The sequence below is a fragment of the Podarcis melisellensis genome (genome assembly GCF_964234715.1).
Source record: "Podarcis melisellensis genome assembly, chromosome: 6".
NCBI classification, from domain to species: domain Eukaryota; kingdom Metazoa; phylum Chordata; class Lepidosauria; order Squamata; family Lacertidae; genus Podarcis; species Podarcis melisellensis.
Window position 1 is genome coordinate 46,238,951 of NC_138538.1, and position 11,775 is coordinate 46,250,725.

Genomic DNA, 11,775 nt, shown 5'->3' on the forward strand with positions numbered 1-11,775 from the left:
TTCTCCTAGGCCCTCTGTGTAACTGTATGCCAGGAATAAATTTAACAAATGGCAGTTTTCCAAACATGGAAATGCAACAATTGAAATCCATACCTATTGTATAGGTCTTAGTGGCATAGAACAAAGTAACAATACTTGAGTTAAGATAAACATGTATTCTTAAAGACATAATTGAAAATCTACAATTCCCCTTTGGTTACAAAATATGAGCCTTCAGACTGCATCTGCTACATTTTTTCCAAAGGCTATCATTTGAGAAGGATGAGAATTCTAAAACTACTGGTTCTGGAGATGATGTAACTTAAGTCAGAAAGGTTACTTCATGGATGAAGCAACTTTAAAACTACCGTATTTTTCGCCCTATAGGACGCACTTCCCCCCTCCAAAAATGAAGGGGAAATTTGTGTGCGTCCTATGGGGCGAATGCAGGCTTTCCCTGAAGCCTGGAGAGCGAGATGGGTCGGTGCGCACCGACCCCTCTCGCTCTCCAGGCTTCAGGAAGCTCTGCGCAACCCTTGGGAGACTGGCTCGAAGACGCGCGGGCTCCAAACGGTTGCACAGAGCTGCCTGCGCTCCCGGAGGTCGCTCAGCTCTGCACGACCCTACGGAGCCTGGCGTGAAGCCGCACCGGGCTCCAAAGGGTTGCGCAGAGCTGCCTGCATTCTGAAGCCTGGGGCGTGCTGAAGAGCGCACCCGGGCTTCACGCAGCTCTCCACAAGCCTGGGGAGACGGCACGGCTCCCCAGGCTTGCAGATAGCAGGCTGTTCTGGGGGCTGGGGTCGGGGGAAGCTCGGGCTTCCCCCACGCCTGGGGGGGGAAATAATTTTTTTTCTCTTTATTCCCCCCCCATAAAAACTAGGTGCGTCCTATGGGGCAAAAAATACGGTACTTTTTTTAAAACCTGGGGAAAAGAGAGACTGTTGCGCTTCCTGCTCAGTTTCTGTTTGCATTGTTTTGTCCTTTCCTCAATGAATAAGCACCCTTAATCATGCCCAGATTTTATTGGATGCAAGGAAGGGATATTGTCCATGTCTTCTGTTCTGAACAGAGAAAAGGTACAAAGAGGTTATCTCTGTAACTACAGTGGTGGCTGATGCAGGTGGACTTTTCCATTGATGGGAGGCCAATGGTAGCCACGCCAATACCATTTCGTGGTCCTGGGTCTTCCGCTCCTTTAAATGTGGCAGCTACTTTTTGTTAAGCTATGCCTCACAACAGTCACTTATTGTTATATCCCACCCAAGGCAGCCATTTATTGACTAGCGCATTGCACTTTCTCAAAACTCCCAATGCCTCCACTGGTCCCTGAATGTTGGTGACCTGTGGAATAAGTGGTAGTGACTTGCTTAGGGCTACCCAGTAAGCTTCATAGCTGAGCATATACTGTATTTGAATATTGGAGTCTTATGTTCGAGCCTAATACTTTTAAACACAGAGCAATGCTACATTAGCGGGAGAAATAATGCTACATATATCAATAATGCTACATATATCTTTTGAAAATGCTAATGAGAATGAATCAGTTCATGTAGAAAGAGAAAGAAGTTCTCGGTGTTTGACTCTGATAGTTTACTGACAGGTGGTTGGAAAAATAACTTTTAAATAAACAAACATATAGAAGAACATTGAAACAAATTATAATAGTCAATGTGGCTACTCCACAAACTGCTTCTAGCCCACTGGTTCAGTTGTGTAGTGTACACATGGCCTGCACTGCTCTATAGAAAAAAAATATAAACATTTATTATATAAATATAAAATAAAAATAATTATTATATAAAGTAGTGTGCAATCAAGGCTCCTTGTGGTTGTTATGTGGGCTGTTTTGCCCTGTTGTTATGGTATATGTATTTATGTTTTAAATGTATTGTAAGTTGCTTGAAGATCTTCAGGTAACAAGTGATCAACAAGTTAATAATAATCATGATATTATTATTATTATTATCATGTCAGTAGATTTTTTTATACTGCGCAGAACCAATTTTAGATTGAAAAAGTGCATTAGCATATGAATAGGGGGAGATGGAATATATGTATCAGTCAACATCATGATGTATTAATATTGACTAATGCATGTATTCCATCTTCCCTTTTAAAGAAATGTGTTTTGAGAAATCAGTATTTTCTCCAGGGGATGGAGCAAGCATTCCATTTATATGGGATGGAGGGATGTGAAGGACTCTGAGCATTGTTTTTTGAACAGGGAAGGCCAATGATAGTTTCCTGGAGAAAGTTTCCTTAAAAGAATCAAGTCTATGTGGAGTTTTTTGAGGGACAATAGGAAGGGAAAGAGAGTGGGAAGGGAGGAAATGGGGATGAGGAATCTGTGAAAGGAAAATAAGGTCCCAGTCCATGTTGCTTTTCAGGGCTGCTTTCACCCTAAAGCCCTTAGGTGCACAGTTTCCTCTAATTAGCTGGAAAAGGAATTAAAGCAGAGTGTCCATACAGAGCTTGCATATAGCACTATATTACCAAGCAATGGCCTTCCCCATAACCAAATTCTCCTATGTTCCATCACAATTAAGTTCTATTTAAAACAAAGGTCCCTGACAACTTCAGTTCAAAGTTTATTGCTTGTTGTTTCTGCTAGTTTTATTGCTTCCTGTTGATCCCAGCTGGGAAACAAGTTATAAAGGGCCTGCTAATTGCCCCTTAAATAGCTTGCTTTAATTGCCCCTTTTTGTGAAACATTTCATTTCTCAGTGCTTCCTATCTCCAAAGCACGCGCGCGCACACACACACACACACACACACACTGTGTTCAGAGTGGACTTAGCATATGGTTTTGCATTTCAAAGTAACATCTACAGAAAGACACATAAGCAGAAGTGGGACTGCAGCAAGCTAAAATGGGAGGAGAGAATCATTCCTCTCACCATGGTCAAGATAAAAAATTCCACCCCCAAAGCCTCAGGGGGACATTTCCCTATTAGGGCTAACAGTACATTTGTAGGTGATTTTAATCAGGACCATAAAAGTGGAGGGAGGAAGGGATAATTAAACTCTCCTTCTCCAGATGACATGTTCCCAATCCTGCTCAGGGCCCCCTGAAACTATTGCTTTGAAAGGCAAAACTAGACACATTAAATCAATTAATGACATGGCAGAGACATAGTCCCATAGTGCATCCCTTATCATCTGAGTTATACTCTCCCTCCCAGGGATTTATATACTGTTTCTATACAACCGTGATTAGGTACAAAGTTTGTTTGAATACTATGCTCCACGGTGGGAGAGGAGACAGGGTGGGTAGCCAATGATTTTGGGGTTCTATTAGTGTTTTTTACTTACACCACTTCAGACATCAGTGTAACATCAGAACAGTGTGTTGGAGTTAGCAGCATAGCATTTTGTGTACATCTGATTCTCTTCTGTCATGCACTCAACCTTGGCCCATTTTGGTGAATCCACTGGTAAAGTTCTGCTGGCAGTTCAAGTATGCTGGTGTGAAACTGCACCAGTGCTATTTCTATTGGCACAGCCTTAAAATGGCAGAGCAGAAGGCAGCCCTGTATCAGGAGATTTTTTTATGTTTGTTGTTTTTATTATGTTTTTAGATATGCTGTGAGCCACCCAGAGTGGCTGCGGAAACCCAGCCAGTTGGGAGGGGTATAAATAATAAAATTATTACTATGTCCTATGATTCTCAAGTCATAGTATTATGCCATGACGTTCTGCTTCCATTATGTTCCACTTGCATATTTGTAAGAAGGCAGTTGTGTTGTAAAAGTGCCTCCTCCGCAATGAATACAAAACTTAGCCATGCAAAATTTAGCTTAGTGGATTGCCTATGAAGACATATTTTCTATTCTCATGTTAAAACACTAAAGATGCCAGCTGGTTACAGAAGACATAAACTACTTTATTTTACATTCCCTTGATTTTCAGTATTCAAATTATTCAACCCTTGTGCTAAATCAGCACTTGCTGGATTCCCCCCACCCCACTGATTTACCAATTATTATTTCATAGAATTGTAGATTTGGAAGGGACCGCAAGGGTCATCTAGTCCAAGCATCTGCAATACAGGAATCTACTAGATAACACATGACAGATGGCCAGTCAATCTCTGCTTAAAAACCTGCAAGGAAGGAGAGCCCCACCACTTCTTGCTGAACAGCTCTTACTGTCAGGAATTTTTTTCCTGGTATTTTGTTGGATCTACTTTCTTGTAACTTAAATCCATTGGTTTGGGTCCCAGCTTCTGGAGCAGGAGAAAACAAGCTTGCTCCATCCTCCATGTGACAGCCCTTTAGATATTTGAAGGTGCTGTGGTGCTGTGGGTTAAACCACAGAGCCTAGGACTTGCTGATCAGAAGGTCGGCAGTTTGAATCCCCACGACGGGGTGAGCTCCCGTTGCTTGGTCCCTGCTCCTGCCAACCTAGCAGTTCGAAAGCATGTCAAAGTGCAAGTAGATAAATAGGTACCGCTCCGGCAGGAAGGTAAACGGCGTTTTCGTGCGCTGCTCTGGTTTGCCAGAAGTAGCTTAGTCATGCTGGCCACGTGACCCGGAAGCTGTACGCCGGCTCCCTCAGCCAATAAAGCGAGATGAGCGCCGCAACCCCAGAGTCGGTGACAACTGCATCTAATCGTCAGGGGCCCCTTTACCTTTTATCATCTTCTTACCAGGATAAACATACCCATTTTCATCAACCGTTCCTCATAAGGCTTGGTTTTCAGACCCTTTATTGTTTCATTTTCTTTCTTGCACCTCTCTCCTCTGATGCTATGCCACTCTTCTTACAAGGCCACATTATAGCAATAAACTTTGTGGACTTAATACAAATTCCTCTGCACAGGAGCCAACTCCTAGGGGCCCTTCAGCAGCCCCCCCCCCCAAATTGAGGGGGCTGGTCCTCCTAAGGTTGATGAATATGGCCATTCAAATGGTGCGTGTGTGCTGTGTCATGTGATCAATTATGTGGGACAGGGCTTGCCCCCCAAATATTTTGTCGCTCTATGATACTCTAGCAGTGTCTTCCTTCACAAGGTACATCCAACACCTCACCTTCCTAAAACAGCTTTACCTTTCCTCCACACTTTTCAAGACTTCACCCTTGCCTATTGCTAATATTTGCCACTTATCAAGAGACTAGACCCCTTTTGCACTTTCACCAAGGCCCCAATCTGCACTATACATTTAAAGCAGTATCATGCCACTTTAAGCAGTCATGGCTCCCCTCAAGTATCCTGGGAACCGTAGTTTGTTAAGGGTGCTGAGAGTTGTTAGGAGACCCCTATTCTACTCACAGAGCTACAGTCTGCCGAGTGGTTTAACAATAAACCCGTCTTCTGAGGGAACTTTGGGAACTGTAGCTCCATGAGGCTAAGAACACTTAGCATCAGGATTCTTGGGAGGAAGCCATGAAAGTGCTATGATACTGCTTAAAGTGTTTCAGTGAATGCTAGCCACCATCTCCAAATGTCCCTAAACAATGCATGCCATTTTTATGCTGAAACCATGCCAAATTTCTTTTGCTATTTGTCTTCAAGTTAGTCTTTTCTAGTTTCAATAATACAATAATCTTCCCCAATTCATAAAACACTGAATTCCTCTCTTCCCACATGCCATTATTCCTTATTCCTATCATGCATATGCTGAATTAAAGACAAATAATTCATTACACATGATCCAATGAAAACTATGCCAAAGCCCTGGCCACATGTTGATGAGTGAGATTTAACTAGCATCATTATATTCAACAGATTATTGCACCATTATCTATATTAGTTTGTGCTTCTGACAGCTAAGCTGGTATGATAACCCAGAATGTTCAGTTGCTCAAGAAACCCAACTGTTTGCTGAATAGATTTTGGGAAGGGATAGGTAGTTGTCAGTTTGGCTATGATTAAGACTTTAAACAGGCTGACTGTGAAGTCCAGGAACATAGGAAATACAATAAGGGTAGGCAATAGATGGAGAAATAGGAATCTGAAGGAAAGCTAAATGAATAATGAGGCTTGCATTAAGGTGAACAAACTCTATCCTTCAGTGGAGGAGGCCCCTGTTCAAGAGTTGCATCTTATGCCTCAGGGAAACTATTGCCACTATGAACTTAAAGGCTGGAATAAGTTCCAAGTGGACAACTTTCTTGCTCCTAGTCTATGGATCACATGCAATCAGTATAAACTAACAAAACATCTCTCAGTAACCCTCTCAGCAGCAGACAACATTTTAATCTGCCTTTGAACTGTGTTTTGGTCTTTTTGAAAAGGGTGGTCCATGCAACTGAAGGGTTCTAGCAGCAGACCGCTGAAGGAGGTTTGAGTCCACATGCACCGTCTCTCAGGTGACTCTTCAGTGTGCACAGGGAAAGAAAAACACACCAGGCCTCACAGCAGAAACCCTTTCCCTTGGGGACGGGGCAGCCTGGGCTGTGTCAGAATCCAGGCCCTTTCCACGTGACAGAGCGCGCAGCAATCTCGCTCTCCCAGATGCTAGCGGCCCTCCTTCCATCCACAGCAAGATTAAAGTCGCAGGCGGCGGGAAGGGGGGTGGGAAATGTTGAATATAAATTTGCCAACATCTACAAGCCCCTCCGAGGGGGGAAATCCCTCGACTAATTACACGGCAGGGAAAGGAAACAGCTGTAATCATCCTTCCATTGGATACGATCGATGTCCATCTTCCTGCACCGCGGCCAGTAGCAGCACACAGCGCGCGGGCGAGAGCGACGTGTCCCTGCCGGAGCCAATGAAGAAGGGGAAGGTGGGCGTGGCTAATGGTGTCCCGGTTATGAGGGCGAACAAGATGGCGGGCATCGGTTTCCCTCTCTCTCCCCCCCGCGTTCTCACCCACTCTCTCTCCCTTCTCAGCCTCGGTATAAAGCGCTGTGGAGAAAGCCCCGCTCCGCAGCTCGGAGGGCGCGAGGCCTCCTCAGTCCCGCCACCCCCTCACCGCCTAGTCCGGTCACCTTCCCGCGACCCTGGGGGCGCCGCTGAGGGAGGGAGGGAGGAACGGGGCTGCAGGCAAGCGGGCGGCAGTGGTGGCGAGGGCGGGCGCGTCCTTCGGTCTACTTGCCTGTCCTCCTCCGTGGCGGCGCCGGGTCTTCTGCGGGACGGACGGGCTCACGCCGCCGGGGAGGGGAGACAAGATGTCGGCTCGGCGCGCTTCCCCTCAGCGCCTCCCCCTCATAGCCGCGGCTCCCGACCTGCCTCGGACCCGCCGCCCGCTCGCTTCAGCTCCTAAGCCGCGGCTCCGGCTCCTGTTGCGGGGTGGGGGGAAGGGAGTGAGGGAAGGCAAGATGGAGGCGGCGGCGGCGACAGGAGCGCAGCCCGGCCAAGCGATGGAGAGAGGGAGAAGGGGGGGGAGGGAAGGAGGCGGCGAGGGAGGGGGCTGCTACCGCGCTCCGCTCTTTCTCTCTCCCCCCCGGTCAGGGACCGCCCCCCCCTTGCGTTTTCCTCCCTGGACACAAAGCGTGGAGGCCCGGCGACAGCGGTCAGGAGCGGGGTTGGGGGGGCACCGAGATAGGCTAATGAGCGCCGTCGCCACTCGCCTTCCCGCTGTGGCGGGCAGAGCTTCGGGGGTTGGTACTCCCAGGCTCGCTAGGTTGCATTAGGGGTGGGGGCGACCCTGGGGGAGGCCCCTCTGGGGAGCACTTCGGGGCCCGATCAGCAGACTGGGGGGCATGGGGAAAAGGTGCCCCCGTCGGTCGAGCTCATAGGCTACATGGGTTCCTCCTGGTGCAGAGTCCTAAGGGCTTTTTCCACTCACGTTCAAATTCCTACAGGAAGTCACTTCCCCGTAGGCATGCATAGATGAATCCCACTGCTGCATGTTGAGCTTTTAACACGTGTATAGTTGCTGCAGGCTTTGGGAACCTGGCCAGAAAGTGACAAGTGTTTGGGTATCGCATGGTGTTTTCACAGGTTCCTGTTACAGAGTTGCTCTCCTCTTGTGTGAAGCAGTCCTAAAGTAGGCCTAGTTCCAAAAAGCACATGAGGTGGTGAGACTATGTCCGGACTGTACCACTGCTGTTGACGACTCAGGTTGGAACCCTGGCCAAGAAAATATTTGTACGCACATAGTACATTCCAAATACAGGCTTTCTGTTTTAGCTGCTGGTTTATTTCATTTCATAGATTGCACACATGCAGAGAGCTTTGTCTTCCTTTGCTGCAGCAAACAATTCACAAACTACAACTGCGTGCTACCACATAACAAATTTGAGTAAAATAATGCCATACAAGAAGTTGGGACAGTATTAGAAGTACAGTCCTTGTGATGCAGGTTCATGACATGCTATGTTTTTCAGGTAACAGCCCATTTCTAGTTTCATACTAAAGTGCTTAACTAAGAGTAGGAGAAATGGCTTTGTACAAACACCCAGTCTTATGCTCTCTGTGGTGTATCCTCCTGTAACTATGAAATATTTTGTAATCCTTCAAATAATCTTATTCCAAGGGGGTGTCCCTGCGTTATGAGGAAAACTTGTTTGTCAATGTTACCAGCTTAATGGGGTGCTCCGCTTTATTATTTCAAAGCAGTAAAGAGAGAAAGTAATACCATTTACTGCATGAAAGCAGATTAAGGGTTATAACCTCTCCCTAGGGTATAAAATTGAGTAATCTGATAGGTGACGCTTTCATACTGTGTATGAGCACAGCCAGATAAAGATGTGTATTTTTGTTCTTTATGCCAAGATGGCATATTTATATATCCCAAATCCTACCCTAGTTAAGGGTAAAGAACAATAGGCACACTATTGGGTTTGCACAACTTTAGTTGTCACTGAGTTACAACCACCTACAGCAAGGCACCTGGCAAATACACTGAAGTCACTGATGGAGGATCCTGGGACTGACCTTTCCAGATACACAGTTGAAGAACTCTTATTCTCTAATCCTAGCAAGCTATACCGACTTCAGAACTGTAGTTGTCAGGCACCTCATATTAAAAAGTTTCATTTTGTTTATGGAGAATGTTTGAATGGTGTATACCTACATGTACGCCTAGCATCTACATGTCGTAAATGCATGTAAATCAACTAGCACTTCTGATATCTGAGATTGAAATTACCGTACTTCTATACTGGTGGCTGCTGTATAGTGTACTGTACTGACCGCAGCATCCTATTTCACAAAGGTTTTCAGTTAGCAATACGTTTTCAGTTAGTAATAATCACACCTTGGATGTCTAACCTCGGATGCCTGAGATTGAAAGGATCAGTGTATATGGGCTTTGCAAGCCTTCCCACGCTCCTGCTGTCACTGCCACTGTCTACCCTTCACTCCCCTCTACTGCACTTCTGTTGCTATGGGATGTGATACTAAAATGCAGGGTTCCTTCTGTCGGCAGTATGGGGTGGGATGAAGGGGACAAGTCACTTTCCAATACTGCAAGTCACACTGGCTGTTACCCGGGGGGTGGGGGGGGGGAGATAGGAAACTCTGCACCTTACTTGTCCCCTTCGTGGTAAGTTGCAGTGGCCTCTGGTGTCTGGATGCCTGAAAAGCGACAGAGTCCCACCCATGCTTGCTTTACTGACCACTACTGCAGTGAAATCAACCTGGGGTTGAGTTTGTTGGTGTTTCTGGTAAAATCCCTCTTACATCATGAATGTTGGCTAATGGGATTTTTAGAAGGCAAAATAATATTAGAACTAGAGCTGTCGTAGGGAGATTATATGCCTATAATCTGGCTGCATGGTGGAGCCACTCATACTACAACAACCTGCAGATTCAAAAAGAGCGATCCTTCCCCACCCCCCCAAAAAAAATCATTTTTAAAAAATAAGCTCCTGAATAGTCATCTGAGTTAGCCAGCAGTAAAGTAATATAGGGTACCCAACTTTTAATATTAATCATCCAACAATTCACTTCATAGCATAGCATTTAACTTTCACTGACAGCAGGGCTTTGCTGATGGACAGCAAATGGGAATAAGTGCTGGTTTAACAGCATGCTTATATCAATGAGTGAAAAGGTACCACAACTTGCAGCATGAAACTAGGATTGGAAATAACAGTATATTGAACAATGGAAGAGGGAAAAGCACATCAAAATGATTTTTGGAGCGCTAAAAGCATTGCAGGCAAGAGCTATGTGGAATAAACAGATAAAATGACTCAAATCAGATACTGACAGGAAACAGATGACATTTTCAAAACAAACACTCCTGCTTGCAAATGAGATGCCTCCTTTTATTGCCACATCAATATGGCTTTTGGAAAGTCGCATATTTCCATTCCTTATGATGGGGTCTTCTGAACAGTAGATAAGAATGGAATTCGTACAGTAAGTTCTCGATCTGACTGATGCTCTGCTGCCAGTGTGTGTTTGTAGCACCAACACAGTGTGGCCATTCCTAATATTTCACTGCTGACCAAAGCCCATCCTGGCACAGAAAGCTGCTAGCACATTTTATTTTGTTTTATTGTGTGGTATTCTAAGGGTCACTTAGCCAGTGCAGGAACTTGAATGTTGTTGCAATTCAATCCCTAAGTCCAGGGGCCATTCCGGAGGTAGAGGAGCTGGGAAGCCATCCTTAGTGATTGGTTGCAGTTCAATGCCTGTGTGTCAGGGGGCCATTCTCAGGGTAGAGGAATTGTGAGGCAAGCCTGTTCTGTTTTGGAAGTCACTGATGATCTGTTATGGTAGCTGGCTGTGGTCATTTCCATCCACCCCTTTAAAAGTATCTGTTAAAGCTCAGTTTCTCACATTGCATAAAGTTAGTCAAGGGAAGAGGGAAGTAGCCAAGTTCTGACAAAATATTGTGTACTGGTTATGATGGGTCTGGAATGAAAGAGATTACAATCCCCCCTTTTTTCTAGGTTTCCGTAATGCCCTTTTCCCCAGATATTGCCACAGGTTGAATTCTCCAGAATTCTCTGCCACAGGTTACCTTTGTCCATGATTCCCAAAGCAAACCAATACTGGTTTGTTTTTCTTTCCTGAATACCCTATGTTTTTGTCCTGTATGGCAAAGAAGGGAAATATTCCCTAGAGTTTGCACCTCTCTTAGTTCCCATGAATGGGCAGCAATTGGAATCCAGTGTGCATGGAAAAATCTAAGAGGCTCAGGGCCTTCCAGACTTGCTTTTCTGCAGGTGGGATTTCGCCACATGCCAGAAAATTGCACAATTGAAGTGAATTTGGGCTCTTACATGATAAATCCACCCCACCCCCAGAAGGAGGAGGAAACGGAAATCCAGTGGAAAGGCTGGGATACCAATTGCTAGATGCTCGAGATGTCAAGTATTAAACCTGGGACTTTCTGCATACAAAAAAGATGCTCTGCCACTGACCTAAGCCCTCCCCTAGTTCAGAATGGTCATAATGTAGTTAACACAACATTATTTCTATGTTATGTTAGCACTTTAAAATGTTGACACATTGTGTTTAATAATGTGGCCTCATATCAGGCAAATGAGAATTGAGGTGTCCTAAATCAGAAATCACTTCCAGCTCCAAAATATTCCTTGTGGTGCCCTCAAAAAAGTAGGAAAAAATTGTCACTATCTTACATAAATCTTATTTTATTTCTAGAAACATTGGGTTGGTTTCTACTGAGTCATACTCAGAGTAGACCCATTGAAATCAATGAATCTGAGTTATCTGTGTCCATTAACTTCAGTGGTCTATTCTGAGTAGGACTAGCACTGAATACCACCCCGTGTCAGTTTTGCTGGAAGCTGCAGAGTTTCCAACGGGGAGTTGAGAAGACTCCAGAAGGTGTAATGAAAAAGAATAATGGAATGCACAGGTGCCTTTTTAATCAAGTGAAGAACCAGTTACAGAATGCATAAGAAAAGAAAGAAATGTGCAACTCACCA

General features: G+C 45.2%; 1 protein-coding gene across 3 annotated transcripts in view; it reads right to left on the reverse strand.

The window, feature by feature from the left end:
* The window catches only part of BRPF3 (bromodomain and PHD finger containing 3), a 34,124-nt gene extending 25,244 nt beyond the window's left edge, over nucleotides 1-8,880 (reverse strand). For 2 of the 3 annotated variants that reach the window (XM_081914497.1, XM_081914496.1), the window contains exon 1: nucleotides 7,023-8,880. The gene's annotated coding sequence lies outside the window, so the exon portion shown is untranslated. The remainder of the gene's footprint in view (nucleotides 1-7,022) is intronic. The other variant, XM_081914498.1, reaches the window with a different exon arrangement.
* Nucleotides 8,881-11,775: the final 2,895 nt, after the last annotated feature.